At 39.0% G+C, this 17,531-nt stretch overlaps 1 protein-coding gene across 2 annotated transcripts in view; it reads left to right on the top strand.

Moving 5' to 3' along the window:
• The window catches only part of DNAJC5B (DnaJ heat shock protein family (Hsp40) member C5 beta), an 89,802-nt gene that overhangs the window by 10,026 nt on the left and 62,245 nt on the right, over positions 1 to 17,531 (top strand). For both annotated transcript variants that reach the window (XR_015246494.1, XM_086694936.1), the window contains exon 2: positions 11,841 to 11,960. The gene's annotated coding sequence lies outside the window, so the exon portion shown is untranslated. The remainder of the gene's footprint in view (positions 1 to 11,840; positions 11,961 to 17,531) is intronic.

Here is a 17,531-nt window from a genome sequence, read left to right as displayed (position 1 = left end):
ATTCACCCATGGAACAGGCCTGGGCTTTCCCTTCATTTGGTCTGCTCTTCGTAGCATAACTAACATGTTGCTGCTCCTCACTTTCCATCTCCTCTGGCACTTTCAGGAAACACTGTCCAGTGGCAAACTTATTGTAAGTCCCTAAATCAATCTTATTTAAAGGAGACTCCTCTGTCCTCTCTTCCTTCATCACTTTCTGGGTTCTTCCCTGGAAGTTCTCTTTGTGGTGACAGCATAAGCAGTTTTCACAGTGTTACTAAGTTAGCTTTGGCCACAGCAAACCTCTTGTCTGAGAGAGGAGGAATCAAGATCAAGAAGACATGTGTCTTATCCAGGTTCACAGTTAGATGCCAAGTCATCCATCTCCCAGTCCAGTGTTTCTGGTGTACCCCACAGATATCAGTTCTGATGGGTGGGGTTCAGTCCAATCCATTGGAGGCAGGCTGAAGAGCAGCATATCTCCAAGGTGAGAGGCAGATATGCAGGCTGTACCAGATGACAAGGGAGGTCAGTAACTCTTTTGCATGGCTGCCTCTATGTACAACCGTGTACAATGATGTAGGTACAGCACGAACAAAGCAAGGTATTGGTAGAACAACTGGGATAGAGTAGTCCTTTTTTATCAACAGAAGCAAATTCCCTTTGGTTTTCATGCTTCACTGGAAGGCCCAGGAAAGATCTGAGACTCTTATCTGTCTGGAATTGCAACAAGTGATTCACTATGGCCCCCATTCCCAATGGAAGTGGCTTTGGCTTGTATCGTGTGTTTATAGAAAATCAGCTGGTAAGTCTGCATGGATTCACCCAGTGAATTCTCCATGACATCTTTGTAGGCCAATAGGCAAGCATTTGGGCTTCATGGGATGACATTTCCAGATCAGAGCCCTGGTCTGGTTCCATCTCATCACCAGTGTTGTTTTGAGTTTGTGAATTATACGAAAGGAGCTGAGAGTAAATGGGCTTGTTTCAGCCAAGGTTCTGAGAACTCCCTATCAGATAAACACTAACATAAGTAAACAATCATTGGTGGTAACAACTCACAAAAGAAAGAAAAATAAAATTGTTTTCAAGATCATCCTACTTTTTATTTTTATACAAAGAATACATGAATTCCAGGTGCTTTGAGAGCAAAAAAGCAATTGTTGAGAAGGCAGCACACTCTAGAGGTGGGTAAAGACTTTGGAAGGTACCCACAGACATGGATGTTCATCCTGGCTGCCAAGACCTCATTGGTGCCCTTGGGCAAATCACCTACTTCACTGCTTGACCTGAGATTCTTGGAACTGGGAGACCTGTGATCCTACCCAGGCTCTGTTAGTAACTATTTGATGTTGACATGTGTTACTTTTTTGAACCTTTGTTTCTTGATTTGTAAAATGGGAATAATAACATTTTCCCTGCCTACCTGTCCCTGTTGTTGTGTACGTTAAATGAACCTATGTGAAAATACTTTGTTAATAATAGTGTGCTCTCTATATTATATTTTCCTGTGATGCAGACATAATGTCTTTTGCTGAAAGTGAAGCAGGAGATTGGTGGAGAATGTTGGAGCATGGTAAAAAGACTAGGGTCTTCTGGGACACAGAGAAGCATGCAGGGCAGGGTTGCAACTGGGTTTGGAGATCATGGATCTGTGATGGCAACATTCACCTCACCAGTGGATGTTCAATTAAATATTGGTTGGGGCAGTAGAAGGAATTAGGGGTATTGACAAAGGAATAGTTACAATGGTGATGCCAGAGTCTAAGTTGAACAGGTAAAGGGTTAAAGAAAGGGACATGGCTGATAGATTTGGGGAATTAGGAGGTGTTAGTGAGATGTAAATGCTGTGTGTACAGATGAGCTAGCTGGTGAGGTGAGCAATGATGGGTTTAGGGTGTGAGGCTGGAGTTCAAGGTTTGAGAGCTGGAGGACATCCAGCTATCCTAGTAGGGCAGCGAGCCATGAGGGAAAGGGTGCTGGCTTGGAAAACCACATGGGAACTGAAGGGCCCCAGGTCAGTGACAGGACTTGGGTTAGAGAGAGCTGATTGCCAGAGTCCTGAGAGAATACGAGCGAGGTGTCAGATATAGGAATAGATATGGGGAGGACAGGGAAACTATGGATGGCAGACAGATCAAATGTAAGGGATAGAGTGTCTGGAAGGGATTGGAGGAGAATGTTGAAGCTATTTCAGGGTAAATGAGAACCAGAAAACAGAATGACCCAGAGGCATGTTTGACTTAAAATTTGGTATGAATTATATATAAACCAATCATTTTACACATATATAATCAAAAGTTGTAGGGGAATCTTGACCTCAATATGCAAATATTTAAAATAAATTTTAATGGGAAACTCCTTTTAACCATTAACATTTTTAAAAATAATAGGCCCAGTGGCATGCTGGAGCCAGTTAGTTAGTACCAGTGGATGGGAGCCACATATTGTTAAATTCTCTGGAATTCTGCAAGCGAGGTGTCATGTTGGTAGCTTGAAATAGGCCTGGGAGGGAATAGTTACACCATGAAAATCTGCAAATACTATGAACTAGGGCTTTTTCTTCCCTGAAAAAATCTGGTTCCATCGTATCACTAGTGTTGTTTCCAGAGTTTGTGAATTATATGACAGGAGCTGAGAGTAAATGGGCTTGTTTCAGCCAATGCTCTGAGAACTCTCTATCAGATGAACACTAACATTTCCCAGCACTTCAGCCTAAATATAAAATCCAAATCTGCCCAACTTTATAGCCCTGTCATTGTGGTTTAATTGTATTACTAACAGAGATATGTCCGAACCCTTGGTACCTGTGATTGTGATCTTATTGGGAAGTAGTCTTTGCAGATGCAATTAAAATGTAAGTTAAGGTACAGTCTACTGGAGTAGGGTGGGCCCTTAATCCAATTTGACTAGTGTCTTTATAAGAAGAGGAGACCCAGATACAGACACACAGAACACCGCATTAAGACACAAATGCAGGGGAGAAGGCCATGGCTATGGGAGCAGAGACTGAGGTACCCTGAGAATTGCCTGCAATTCCAGAAGCTAAGAGGAAGTTGTGAAACACATTTTCCCTGAGAGCTGCCAAAAGGAAGCAAAAATGCCAAGACCTTGATTTCAGTCAGACTTCTAGCCTCCAGAACTGTGAGAGAGTACATTTCTGTGGTCCTAAGTCACCCCGTTTATACTACCTTTTTACAGCAGTGCTAGGAAACTGATATCTGTTATGCTATCAAGTTTGGACACAAAATAAGTGGAAGTTCCCCAATGTGAACTACAAAGGGAAGGTCCCTGTTCCCTGTGCTCTGGTTCCAGGGAGAGGATCCTCCCCTCCTACGTTCTCCAGCATGTATTTTCTGTACCATCCTCTGGTCCTTCTTGTTAGCTGCCTTGTATTGTGGATTATGCTTTTAAGTATAGACGTGTTGCCTCCTCCTCTTCTAGGTGGTAACCAGAGGTTGTAAATTCAGATGCCTCATGGGTCAAAGTTGCTAAATGTGATGCCAGGGGAACCATTTCTGGCTGGAATGTGTGTCTGCCTTTAAATAAAAACACCTCACCCTGCTGGTCAAGGAAAACTTGACTAAGACCTGCCATCTGGGGACTTCTGGGATGTGCCTGAGGGAGGGGGAATGTCTCTTGGCCTTTGCCTCCGCCCAGTAGCAGCTGGCTGGCACATATTCACTGTGAATTTGCTGCCTGGATCCCTTACATCTTCTGTCCTGACCCAGCCAATGAGTGGATGGGTCTGAAACCTCAGAAGTTCAACAACTGCCCCAAAGTTTCTGCTTCCAAACAGAAGCTTCAACACAAATTTTTGTCAGGTTATAACGTAAATCCCCCAACTGACTAACTACTTGACACTATTGCAAAACTTCAGCCTCAGAAGAATGCAGTAAAAGGGCGGCGCCCCTCTAGACACGGCCCTACCCTGGTGCTTCCATGAGTGTTTTTCTCACAATTCTTGAAATCTCAGGTGGCTGAGAGAGAGGCATCAGGGATACTGAAAATTGAGGGTGATTTGGGGTGAGGAATATTTTGAAGTTGAAACTCCTGTTTACAGTCCATTTCCTTTTGAACAGCAGAGGGCGATACATCTACACTGAATAGCCAGTCTGCCTTGCTTCAGGACTGAAATCCTGGGAACCAAGGATTTTCTTTTTTTAATATGAGAACAAAGGCTGAATTGAATATTTGTTCATTTGACTGTTTTGCTTAGGCCTCTGAGAAAGTTACAGATAAGGCCTTTGAGTCGCTTACAGAATGTTCAAGCCCTGGGACCTGGGGCAGGGAGACCCTCTGAAGGGTTGTTGCAGGGTTGGGCAGGGTTGCTGCTTCCCTTATGGGTAAGCACTTGTCACACTCTCACTCCACCTAGAGACTGTCTAGTTCTGGTCAGTTTTGTGAAAGGGTTTAGACTCTGTCTCAGGTAAGACCAACCTTGTATAGGGACCCAGCATGTCACTTCCAGAGCTATCCTTTTTAAATTGGTTCCATGGGATTGTTCTACTTAGTATCTGGAGGTGAGGCCTGGCCCTAAGAGAATGAAGAAGACTGAGAGAAGGAGATGCTGTGAGGAGGGTGAAGGAAATGCAGAGGTCCTAACAGTTATTACCTAGATGGTAGCAGAGCTCTAGTGATGGTAGCCACTGACCAGTCTTTGTGTCTTTGGTCTTAGACCAGCTCTAACCAACCTCTGATAGTGAGGACATCCAGCAGAATGTTCATGTTTCTGGAGCAACACAGAAAACTCTACAGTGCATTGAAGAGTCTGGAAGGAGCAGGTGTAGAGGAGTTGGGGAGGCTAGGAGGCTTGCTTATGGAAGTGGTGGTGAAGGCCCTGGGAAAGGGTGACTAGGTCAACATGTAGGTGAGGGCTTGGCTTTGGAGCTATGAGGCCTGTAAGGAGAGCCCAAGTTGGACAGGTGCTCACCTAGGTGGCAGGAGGGAGAAGACCACCAGCATCAATTCTCATCTAACCTTGCATATCTGGAATCCATTCACATGTGTGTGCAGTTGCAGAAAAATCTGCACCCAATTACATGATTCATTCAAAATGGGATCTGTCTACTTTTGCCACCTTGGAGAGGTTGGCTAAGCATTAGCTATTCATCTCTGAGCACCTCCAATGGCACTCAGCAGAGATTAAGACTGCTCTTAGCAATGATGTGTTGTCTGGTATGTTGTCAACAGCAAGGCACCATTTACCTTACAAGATACAAGGTCCTGTAGACCAAAAGTTGTGCTAATGGGTTGATTGGAATTTAGTAGGCCAGCTGAAAAAGAATACTTTGACAAAATGAGGGAAGAATGTGTATCTAAAATAGAAGGCACAAGGTAATTGTTATTATTTTGATGAATAAGTTGAAATGTACCAGTGAGAAGATCCACTTTGGACACTAGAAATTGGTGCAAGGCCATAATCTGCCTGGTGCAGTGGACCCAGAAGGCAGAGAGGACTGCTCTGCTTCCTCAGGCCTGTGACCAGATAAAAAAAGATTATCTTTGTCATTTACAATTATATTGCTCAATACAGCCTTTTTACTTAATGAGGATATAAAACCACAGAATTTGGAAGCAGTGCACTTAGATTTTACTCCGGTTCCTGCTTCTTACCACTCATCATTGTAGGTATTCATTCTTGGGGGAAGTCACATGACCACACTTAGCCAGTTATCTCTTTCTTAAAATGAACATTGAGTATCAAATAATGTAATGACATGTGAAAACACTTAGGAAATTACCAAGTGTGATATAAGTGCAGTTACAAAGTCTCTAGAGGGAGTCCTTGGCAATTCCTTCCCTTTCAAATATTTGTCTGTTACCTGGGTGGGGTGAGGCTTCACTTGAAAGGGGGCTTCATTAGCGTTAAGATAAAGATTTATCTTAAGGTCAATACTATTAAATTACCATCTAAATGCTAAACAAATAGGAATGACAACTATTTTGGTTTCAGTGTACTCTATTGTTTTCATAGGCTGTTTAGCCACATTCAGATGACAATTTGTAGAATGATCACTTATTGAAAACTCTACTGAAAACGACTTTTGCTTCAAGCAAAAGTTTTTGTCTTCTATCTTTTTTAGCTAATTAACTTAACAGACATCTTGGGCTAATGTGAACAGGGAATAATTATTGGTAAAAACAAGGATCAAGAGTCTGCTTACAGACATTTTGTTAAAAAAAATACTTCTGTTGGACCTGAAGCCTCCTTGGTTATTACAGCAATTGTTTACTATAAGTGAGTAGGTTTGTTTGTCCTTTTTTTAAATGTTTATTTATTTTTGAGAGAGAGAGAGGGAGTGGCAGAGAAAGAGAAGGGGAGAGAGAATCCTAAGCAGGCTCGGCACTGTCAGCACAAAGCCCAATGCAGAGCTTGAACTCATGAACCATGGGACCATGACTTGAGCCCAAATTAAGAGTTAGATGCTTAGCCGACTGAGGCACCTAGGCACCCCGACAAGGTGTTTAAATTTCACACCTGTGAAATACATATTGTGTTTCCTACTCAGGGGACAAGACTTTGTTGATATATATATTTTTTCAGTAACACAGGTCTCAGATTCAGGGCTTTACTTAACCAAATAGATACCCACCTAATACTTTTGTAGGATTTTAATGAGATAATCTAGTTAACAAGTTAATTATCATCATCATCATCATCATCATCATCATCATCACCACCACTACCACCTCTGAATCCCTCACAACCTCCAATATAGTACTCTGCACTGTGTAACAAGGGAGCAATTTCCCTTTGTTGTACAACTGATTCTACCTACTAATGAATTATAGATTTCAGATGAAATCTACCAGGATTGCACATTCAAATTCTTAAAGCACTACCAGTGTACTGTGTTCCAATTTTAGGGGGCAAGAGAGTAACTTCTTAACAGTTGCTCAAACCCTAACCCTAGAAAACAATCATTAGTTCTGTATTTATAAAAGTTCCTGGCATAATGTTGGCACACTGTAGACTTTGATAAAAGGTCTGAGAAGTACAAAGGTTCATATTTCATTACTGTTTTACAGAGAAGACACAGGCTTAGAGTGACTTTCCCAAAGTCTAAGAAATAGGAATATTGTCTTTATTGTCTTTGGATAGTTCTTCCTAAGTTAAATTAGGCAAAGTCAAGTTCTATTTTGTGTTTAATAACACAGATACCATTATCTTTAGTAAATGTTTTCTTAGGATATCCAGGGAATGGAAAATCCCTCCAGAGAGCTGCTTGGTTGTTTTCCATGTTACTTAACTGAGGAGTCTCTGCCCATAAGATCTGGTGTATAAGGGAAGTGATGAACAGTGGCTCTCAACCTGAGCAGCTATTTAGAAACACCTAGAGTCCTGAAAATGCCCGAGTGTAGCCCAACTCTGAAATTTTACTTCAAGATAACTCAGAGATTTTGCTTTGGAATAATCTGGTGGGGCCTATGCACCAGAATTCTTAAAGTCTTTCTAAGCTATTCTAGAAAGAGCTTCCATCTAGTTCTTCCTCCATAGTCTCCTATGATTCTATATTCTAATGCTTTCTATGTAGATTATAGATTTAGGCACATTAAAATGCCATGCCCTTTGTAACTTCTGTATAAAAGGGACATTTTTAAATTTTGGAAAATTATGAAACATGACAGGAATTAATTTGTTCCTCTAAAACATATATAAACACTTGATTTTACAAAAGAAATTCCAGGATTATTCCATAATTATGTTTGAGATACCACTGGTGTGGTAGCAAACAGCCTCTTCATTTTACATGATCAAGCAATCAACTGTCTTTTTCCCTTCTAAATTCACTTAACAGAATGAAGCTTGCCCCAGAGACTCTTCCCTTTGAAATTTACAGAATGAGGGGTGCCTGGGTGGCTCAGTCAGTTGAGTGTCTGACTGGCTCAGGTCATGATCTTGTAGTCCATGAGTTCAAGCCCGGAGTCGGGCTCTGTTCTGACAGCTCAGAGCCTGGAGCCTACTTTGGATTCTGTGTCTGTCTCCCTCTCTGCCCCTCCCCTGCTCAAGCTCTGTCTCTGTCTCTCTCTCAAAAATAAATAAACATTAAAAAAAATGAAATTTACAGAATGATAGCCTGAATTCCATACACTGTAATAACAATACAATGTAGAGAGGTAATAAAAATAGTAACCATAATATTGATAATTCTCCTTTTGTTCATTGTATTGGGCTCTTTCGATTGGATTTGTTGGGGCTATGTGCCCTTGCACATCACATGTTCAAAAATGAGTGATAGTTGCACCTGTAGAGATGTGAAGTTTAAATGAAATACTGTGTACTCTAATTTTTATATTAAATTTTTTTAAATTTTATTTATTTAAGTATTCTCTACATCCAGCATGGGAGTTGAACTCACAACCCTGAGATCAAGAGTTGCATGTTCTTCTGAATGAGCCAGCCAGGTTCCCCTCTAATTTTTATGATTGATAGCTTATTTTGGTTGAATATCCAAAGTCATCTGGTACCTGCTGCAGATTCTCTGTTGATGTACTAGTCATTTCTTATAATAACACTAACCCCATGTAGTAACAGAGAGAGGTAGGTAAAAGGTCTCTAGGAGCACCTCAGGGAATGGTGAAGACCTCATAAATAGAATACACAGGGAAAACTGGCATGTAAAGTACTCCCTCTTCACCACATACATGGTTCTCTTTCCAATTTTCTACCTTCCAGAGAGACCACTTTTGTCCAGTTGTGGAATATCTTCTAAGCTCTCCTCTTCAACCTTGAATGATTCAATTGGCAATACTTTTACAATACACTTAGTGTATTTTGCATCAAGGAATTATTTGTGTGCTTGCCATGAGTTATTTCCTTTTACAAACATTATTTGAAATTCACCACTTCTAGAAAGCCTTCCCTGGTTAAGTGGTATATGATCCCATTAACCTTTGGCTATATTTTTAGATGATATATCAGAAACCATATATGTATAGGTATGTGTTCATATCCTATGTATGAGAGCGCATGTCAGCATGTTTCTTTATTTCTCCAATTTAAGCACCAAGAGACAATATGTTCAGTGGAGAATACTCTTCCAACTGCCCAGAATATATTTTGTTTCTACCAGCAACCCCCTCATCTAGTTCTTTTCAGATCTCTGTTTGGTTATTTTTGTTCAGGGAAGGTTTCTTTGACCTCTGGTACACTGATTTACATGGTCTTGTAACATCTCTCCAAAGTTTCTTGTATATACTTATTTGGATGATCATTTGATTAATATCTGCCTTTCTTGGTAGGCTGTAACTTTGTGACCCACAAACCCCGAGCTTACATTTGATTTTGTTTACCAGTGTATTTCTACTATTTAGCCCAGTGCCTGGATCTAATAGGTGACTAATTGCTAAATGACTAGATGAAATAGAAACTGTGTTTTCTCTATGAAGCACAGCTACAGTTCTACTTCACACAGGAGTTTTGCAATACTTACTTTTAGAACTCATGGCTTAGGCAATACATTAAAAAATTAAAAAGTAATGATTAAGAAGACTTAAGAAGTGGTTAATTATACAAAAATAATGAATTTTACCAAAAATATTAAACTGAATTTGAAACATAAAATGTACTTTTTAAAAACAGTCACCCATAATCTCATAATATTATTATAGCCATTATTTTCATTTCATCAAAGGATGCTGTCCTTAAGCTGATGTGATTTTAGTTTTAAATGTCTTTAGCTTCCCTTTCCCCACCCACTTCTCTGAGTGATGACAGGCTGCTTCCTAAACTCTGGCTGGAAGTCAGGATCTATGGGAAATAGCCTTTTATTCCTTTGTATCTAAAAAATCAATACTATCTAGAGACAAGACCGCTCTCTGAAATGTTCTCACAAAATAACCCTAGGCTTCCTACCTGTTGTGCCAAGCAACACGCTTAAACTCTGCCTTCAGCCTTAGGAACCAGACCCCATTGTCCCAAATTCAGAGTAATACCTGTCTCATTTAAGACTTTTTCAGTCATAGGATCTTAGTCAAAATCGTAAGAATTGTCCTCGTGGGTTGATCTTTTGTTGCATATGAAAGAGCATTTTTAATTAAATATTTTTTAATGTTTATTTATTTTGAGAGAGAGAGAGAGAGCAGGGGAGGGGCAGAGAGAGAGGGAGACACAGAATCCAAAGCAGGTTCCAGACTCTGAGCTGTCAGCACAGAGCCTGATGTGGGGCTTGAACTCAGGAACCATGAGATCATGACCTGAGCTGAAGTCAGATGCCTAACCAACTGAGCTACCCAGGTGCCCCTACAGCATTGTTTTAACAAGAGATTCCTTCATTCTTTTTTTAAAAGTTTATTATTTATTCATTTTAAGAGAGAGACAGAGGGACACCTGGGTGGTGCAGTCGGTTAAGCGTCCGACTTCAGCTAGGTCACGATCTCGCGGTCCGTGAGTTTGAGCCCCGCGTCGGGCTCTGGGCTGATGGCTCAGAGCCTGGAGCCTGCTTCCGATTCTGTGTCTCCCTCTCTCTCTGCCCCTCCCCCGTTCGTGCTCTGTCTCTCTCTGTCCCAAAAATAAATAAATGTTGAAAAAAAATTAAAAAAAAAAAAGAGAGAGACAGAGAGACAGAGAGAGAGAGAGAGAGAAAGAGAGAGAGAGAATGCTCCCATGCACATGGGAGTAGGGCACAGAGAGAGGGAGAGAGAGAATCTCACAAACCATGAGATCATGACCTAAGTCAAAATCAAGAGTCCAAGAGTTGGACACTTAACTAACTGAGCCACTCAGACACCCTAATTCCTTCATTCTTAAAACTACCACATTTACCACTATGGCTCAGTGCCTCTTGACCAAGATTCAACTAAAATGTTCAAATATGAAAACAGTTGGATTGATGTAGTGAGCAATTAAAGTCTCTTCCTTATTGATGTTACATGTTCTTTCCAGTATTTCTTAAATTATTGTAGTTGACATACAATGTTATGTTAGTTTCAGATGTAGAATTGACAATTATATACTTTATGAAATCGTCATAATATAAGTGTTGTTATCTTCTGTCACCATATGACGTTATTACAATATTATTGACTATATTCCCTATCTATACTTTTCATACTGTGACCTTATTTATTTTACAATTGGAAGTTTGTACCTCTTAATCCCCTTCACCTCTTTCACCCATCTCCTTATCCCCTCCCCTTTGGCAACCATCAGTTTGTTCTTTGTATTTATAAGTCTGTTCCTGTTTTAATTTTGTTTTATTTTTTTAGACTCCACATATAAGTGAAATAATATGGTATTTGTCTTTGTCTGACTTATTTCACTTAGCACAATACCCTTTAGGTCCATCTATGTTGTCATGAATGACAAGATTTCATCACTTTTTATGGCTGAGTAATATTCCTCTGTGTGTGTGTGTGTGTGTGTGTGTGTGTGTGTGTGTGTGTGTTCTTTATCCATTCATCTATTGATGAATACTTAGGTTGCTTCCATATTTTGGCTACTGTAAATAATGCTACAGTAAACATGAGGTGCATCTTTTTGAATTAGTGTTTTAATTTTTTCTGAGTAAATATAGAAGTAGAATTACTGAATGGTATGGTATTTCTGTTTTTAATTTTTTGAGGAAACTATAATGTTTTCCATAGTGGCTGTAACCAATTTAAATCCTCACCAACAATGCACAAAGGTTCCCTTCTCTCTATATCCTCATCAACACTATTTATTTCTGCATATTCTCTTAATTGGAAGTTCTGAGGAAAACCTGGAGGCAGTTCCATAGCAGCATTTGGTTGAGCCAAGTACCAGTTGACTAATGATCAACAGTAAATGTAGCATATATTTTGGTATCAGTTGGTGCCTTGTAATGGCAGCCTTTACTATCATGCATGTTTTATTTTCTCTTTGTTATGTTTTCCAGAGGGATAACCAATTGGCTGATGAAGTAACAAATGAAAAGTAATCTAACTCCACTGACCCGCTTAACCCTGGATGAGAACAATGGAAAGGAGTAGCCTTTTGCTTTGAAACAGTGGAACAGGTATGGAATAGCTCCTTTCATTGTTGCCTTCCTTTATTTCTTTGCACATCTATTTCCAGACCAGTTAAAAACAGCAAGTTGTTCCTGTTTTGAGAACACAGAATCGGAGTTATAGGAACAGGTACTGTGGGTTATTTCTAACATTTCCAAGTGGTCCCATCTTCAAGTCGCTGTTTATATAAGTATCAATGTGATTAAGAGATAATTATTTTTCTATATTGAGTAATTATGCTAGGGAGAATTATTACTTTTAAACATAGGCTTAGTTAGCATTTTGGATATGTGTTTAGCTTTAAGATACAATGTTATTTGAATAAGGAAATTTTACTTCACTAAATAGATTTCAATGGAGGAATCACAAAAATAATAAGAAAATGGCAAAGCATGTTGGTTTCACCAATGACAGCCATTGAAAGTGTTTTTGCTGCATTTAATGATCTAATTTTCCTTGCCCACCATCACTTTCTCAGTCTTGAAGGAACGCTTTCAAGAAAGGTATAGCTTGATTTTTTCCAATTTTCAGAATTGACATAATAGATATAGGTGAAGCATCTTTTGCTTTGAAAAGAATATTTTATGTCAACATGAAAATTTTAAAACAGCATTTGTAAAACTCCTGGAATTAGAATCTTTGAAATAAGTATTTATATTGAATTGTATACCCATCATCATCGGAGTGCTGAACCTTCTTTCAATTATATCTGTTATCAAAAGACAGATGAGCTATATGTGACTGAATAGTGGTCAGTGCTTTAAGAAATTATGATATTAATGGAATTGTAATGTACCAAAAAGTAATTTAAGTTCAGAAGATTAAATATCATGTACTAGATGATCAAAATTAAATTACTTAATAATTTTGCATGACAACATTTTTTTCTACATTGGATGGCTAATAGATGAGGGACTATGAATAAATAATAAAGACCTGAATTTTACATTGGAGTATTAGAATTCAAAAGGCTACAAAAAAAGAATTCATAAATATTATATTTTACATAAGGAATTTAAAAAAGGTATGGCTCCATTATTTAGTTTAAGGTTATTTAAGGAGAGTTTTTAGATGTTTTGACTATCACTCTGTAGTTAGTATGTTCTCAGGGCATATATCTATATTTATACATTTTTATACAACTAAGTTTTTCACTGAATTACACTGTTGCATTTGAAACTGGATGTCATCTACATCAATAATGTATGAAGTCTGGTTTCTATATCAGCATAGAGACAGGAAAGGAGCCATGTTGTTGCTATTTGGTGTACAGAAGGCAAGTTTGCAGTTTTTTGGTCCCTTTATGTTATAGTCTGTAGAGTCCGCTAACAACTCACCACAGTGACCAACTATTGACCAACTATCTTTTTCTTGTGTTACAGTACTGATGTAAAAGTGCTTTTTTTTTAGTACTTTAATCAACAGACTTCATCTGTTTGAAAGGCAATCTTTTGGGAATAGGGCAAAGAAGGTGAAATATAATAATTTCCAAACTCTTTACAACAACCCACTCTGAATATTGTTCAATCCATACCATAAAGCAAGTCAGCTACTGGATTTTATTTAGTAGGAATAGATTACAGTGTTATTGGATTTCTAAAAAAGAAAAAAACATGATTTGAAAAAAATACATAAACCAAAGTAATAGCAAGTTTTCCTGGTGAGTTTCTATGTATGAAATTATTTGAGAGATAGAATCTGCCTTCCTTTTTTCCATTAGGAAGAGGAATGTGTATAGAAGGATAGATCCTAGGCTGTTTCCATGACTATTCTCTGGAAAGGATTAAGGGTAGCCCCCAAGTGACCCCATCTCTCTTTTCTATACCTGGGATAAGTTTGAAGGGAGTAGTCTTAGAAAAAAAAAGTCCCAGTCACAATGTCAGAATCTCCTGCCTCCTCTTTCAGCCCCCAAACCCAGAAGTCTTCTTTTCTGTTGATTTATGCAAATAATGGTCAAGAAAGGCAATGGCTACCACGTCTATGCAGATCCAAGGTTAGGCTTACATGCGAGAGCTATAATAGAAATATATGCTAAGTTCTACAGAAATAAGTGGTAGTATTATTATCAGCTCAGATTTCATCTTTTCTGTGAAGTTCTCCCTAACATTCTCATTCAAGTTAACCACTCATTTTTGATTTAGTTACCCAACAGACATTTATCACACACCTAATATATCCCAGGGACAATGTTGGGCCTCTGTTGGCAGAAAACAGAATCCCTGTCTTCCAGAAAATTCCTTCATCTATCCTCAGTACTTGTTCAACCTCTAAACAGTAGTTTCATTATTGGCTTACAGTTTTGTATCTCATGTTAGTCTGAAATCTCCCTAAAGACTTGGCCTGCGTTGCAGGCTTTGACTAAACAATTGAACTTCTGCTGTGAGTATTACCATAACCTGTTTAAAAGATTATCTTCCGTAACCTGTAAATCCTTTTCCTGGATTAGTGACAGCAAGACCCAAGTAGGAAGGAATCAAAGCTGGTCATGCAGCATGATACTCACAACTGTGGAAATTGTGCATGTTTTGTTAAAATTGATTTTAGGACCATCTGTTGATTTATGGGAGCCATGGCATCTGAGAGATGGGTGAAGAGTGAATACATTTTTTCCCTCAAATTGAAACTATTTCTTTGGAATGCTGAATACAAAGATAAATAGATAAAACAAAAATAACTATTTGTCTTCTTTTTATTTCTTCTTAGTGTTCCTGAATAGCTCTCCACAAACTTTCTTTATGAAAGGGTCTTAGGATAGATTTATCACTGCTCCTTTTATCTGTACTAGTAATGTTTACACAATATATATAAATGAATCTGTTAGAATATCTTAGTAGATTATTATTTCCCCCAAAGTATTAATTCCCAAGTATCAGGAATCCACATTCACTTTAAAGGATGAGTAGGTGCAATAATTTAAGATTAGCCTCCTTTGGAAGTGTTTGGGGAAGCCCTGGTGGTGTTTAATTGAGAGAGTACATGACACTTAGGAATTTTGGTTAACAGTGACCAAAACCTAGTTAAAATATGCTCAAAAGAAAAAACATGTGTGTAAATTTGGGTATGGGGAGGAATTTTATTGGTTCCATCTGAGGAAGAGTTGATTGACAAGCTGTGGGAGTGGAAGAGTTGCAAGTGCACCCTGAAACAACTAGAACCACGGGATTGAACTCTACTGGCTCTGTCTCCCCATCTTCTAGCCACTGCTCCTCTTCTTCAAATCAGTTTCAATTTCTCTCATTTCAGGCCAGCCAACAATACCTAAATTTTACATTTTACTGATTTTACCATCTGTGAGGTTGTCCTATATATAAAAAAATGCTAGGGGAGGACTCTGATTGGTCTGCCTTGGTACCCACTCTTGGTCTACTCAACTGAGATCAGGTAAGACTGAGGCAAGTGTCAGGAAAGGCATATGTTGCAATGGGGGCCTAAGCATTCCTCAGAGAAAGGACAACTAGTACACTAATAAGTAAAGTCTGCTACAATGATCTATGGCCCAAATTTCCCAAAAAGCATTTGTTAAGTTGGCTTAGATGATCTCTAACTCCATATCTTACAGTCCTAAAATTTCAATCATTAGTTGATATATTCTTAGTTTGTGACTCTGGGGATCTTGCTAACCAGTGACATCTTAAAATCTCAGAGAGACAAGTAGGATGACTGTGGCCCTACTCCTTGTCCACAAAGCCACACAGAAATCCCTACCTTCCAAACCACTCATTTGTGGCATTTAGTATGACTTGTAGAAGCCTACTGGTTGCCTTGATTCCTGGCAACCACAGGTGTATGAATGGTGCAGAGCATCAGTATCCTGAGCATATCTCTGTGTGGTGGCAGTAGGACAGAGGAGACAGAGAAGGAAGTAGGGAGGGTGTCAGTTACTCAGGCAATTCTTCCTTCAATTGTGAATAATCAGCTGGTCTGTGGTTGCAGGATAGGGCTGACCTGTCAGCCTGGAATACAGAGATGAATGGCATACCCCAAGTCTTGAATTGCTTACTCCCTAGGAAGTTGTAATGGGTAGACAAGAAAGGTAAACTAGCACAGCAATGAAAATAAGTGCTATAATTTACTGAATGGCTGCTAGTCAGTATGAGCATCAGTTAGATTTTGTTTTGTAGCTCGCAAAGTAAGGATTCCTTTTCCTCTTGGTGAAGGTCCTTGGGTGAACCAGGAATTTGGAACGCGGCTCCTTCTGGCCTCTAGGGACACTCTTTTCACAGGTTGCTAATTGAGGAAGGAACAATGAGCTGTGCCACAAAGCAAGCATTTGTCCTTGGTGCCTCTAGGCAAGATTTTTGCCTCGGTCTTCCTTTTCTTTCTTTTTTTTTTTTTTTTTTTTTTTTTTAAGTTTATTTTTTTGAGAGAGAGCGCAAGTGGGGTAGGGGCATTCACTCTTACGGCACTTGCTGTACAAGGCCCAACGCCAAGAAATGGACAATGATTTTCAAGGAACTTCTAGTCAGGGGAGCTTACAATCTAAGTAGCTTTTATTTTCCTTATTTTGTTTTTGTGGCAAAATTTAACATTTACTCTTTGAAGTGTTTTTAAGGGTACTATTTAGTGACATCAAGTACAATCACAGTGTTTTCTAATCATCACTACTATTTCCAGAACTTCTTCATCATCCCAAACAGAAACTCTATGCCCATTAAATACTAATTCCCCATGTCCCCCAGCCCCTAATAACCTTTATTCTACTTTGTGTCTCTATAAATTTACTTATTCAAGATATCTCATATATGAGGAATTATACAATATTTGTCCTTTTGTAATTGATTTATTTCACTTAGTATAATGTTTTCAAGGTTCATCTGTGCTGTGGCATGTGTCAAAATTCCATTTCTTTTTATGGCTGAATAATATTCCATTGTGTGTATGTACCATATTTTCATTCACCTGTTGATGGACATTTGGATTGTCTCTACCTTTTGGCTATTATGAACAATGGTGCTATGAACAATGGTTTATGTCTTTGTTTCTTAATATATGAATACACTGAATTATTACAGCAACTCCATGATTTTAGGCACATTTCTATCTCCAGTTTACAGATAGGGAAGGTCATGCAGCTGGTCATGGCCAGGCCAAATCGACTACAGTGCACTCTCAGAATTACATACTGAGCTGCTTTTAATAAAAGTAGTTATCTTTTTCTATCCTGTGATGTGGGCTTTATTATCCTTTTATAAATGAAGGTTTAGAGAGATTAAGTGGTGGATACAGGTATGCCTCCAGGTATGCTTGCTTCTCTTCACCTTCCCTAGAGCCAAAGCATGGCAGGTAGATGGCTCCTTGGGTCAGATAGCCCAGCCCCTTCTTTATAAACCATAGGGAAAGGATCTATCTCAAGTGCAAAACCCATGAGCACTGTGGGGTCTTTGGCATCCATAGCAGCAGAGAAGTTCTAACCTGGCACTCAGATGATTTTTCCCCCTGATATTTATAAAAGTTGTCTTTTATTGTAAAATGGAAGATTATTTCCATTGTCTAGCTAAATCGGGAAAACATACATAAAAGGAGCTATGCAAATTCTGGCAAACAAAAAAATCTACATATGCCTGACCTGTGAGGATTCA

The sequence above is a fragment of the Puma concolor genome, chromosome F2, assembly GCF_028749965.1.
Source record: "Puma concolor isolate L17-30 chromosome F2, mPumCon1.1.hap2, whole genome shotgun sequence".
Taxonomy (NCBI): domain Eukaryota; kingdom Metazoa; phylum Chordata; class Mammalia; order Carnivora; family Felidae; genus Puma; species Puma concolor.
This window is presented reverse-complemented; position numbering and strand designations above follow the sequence as displayed.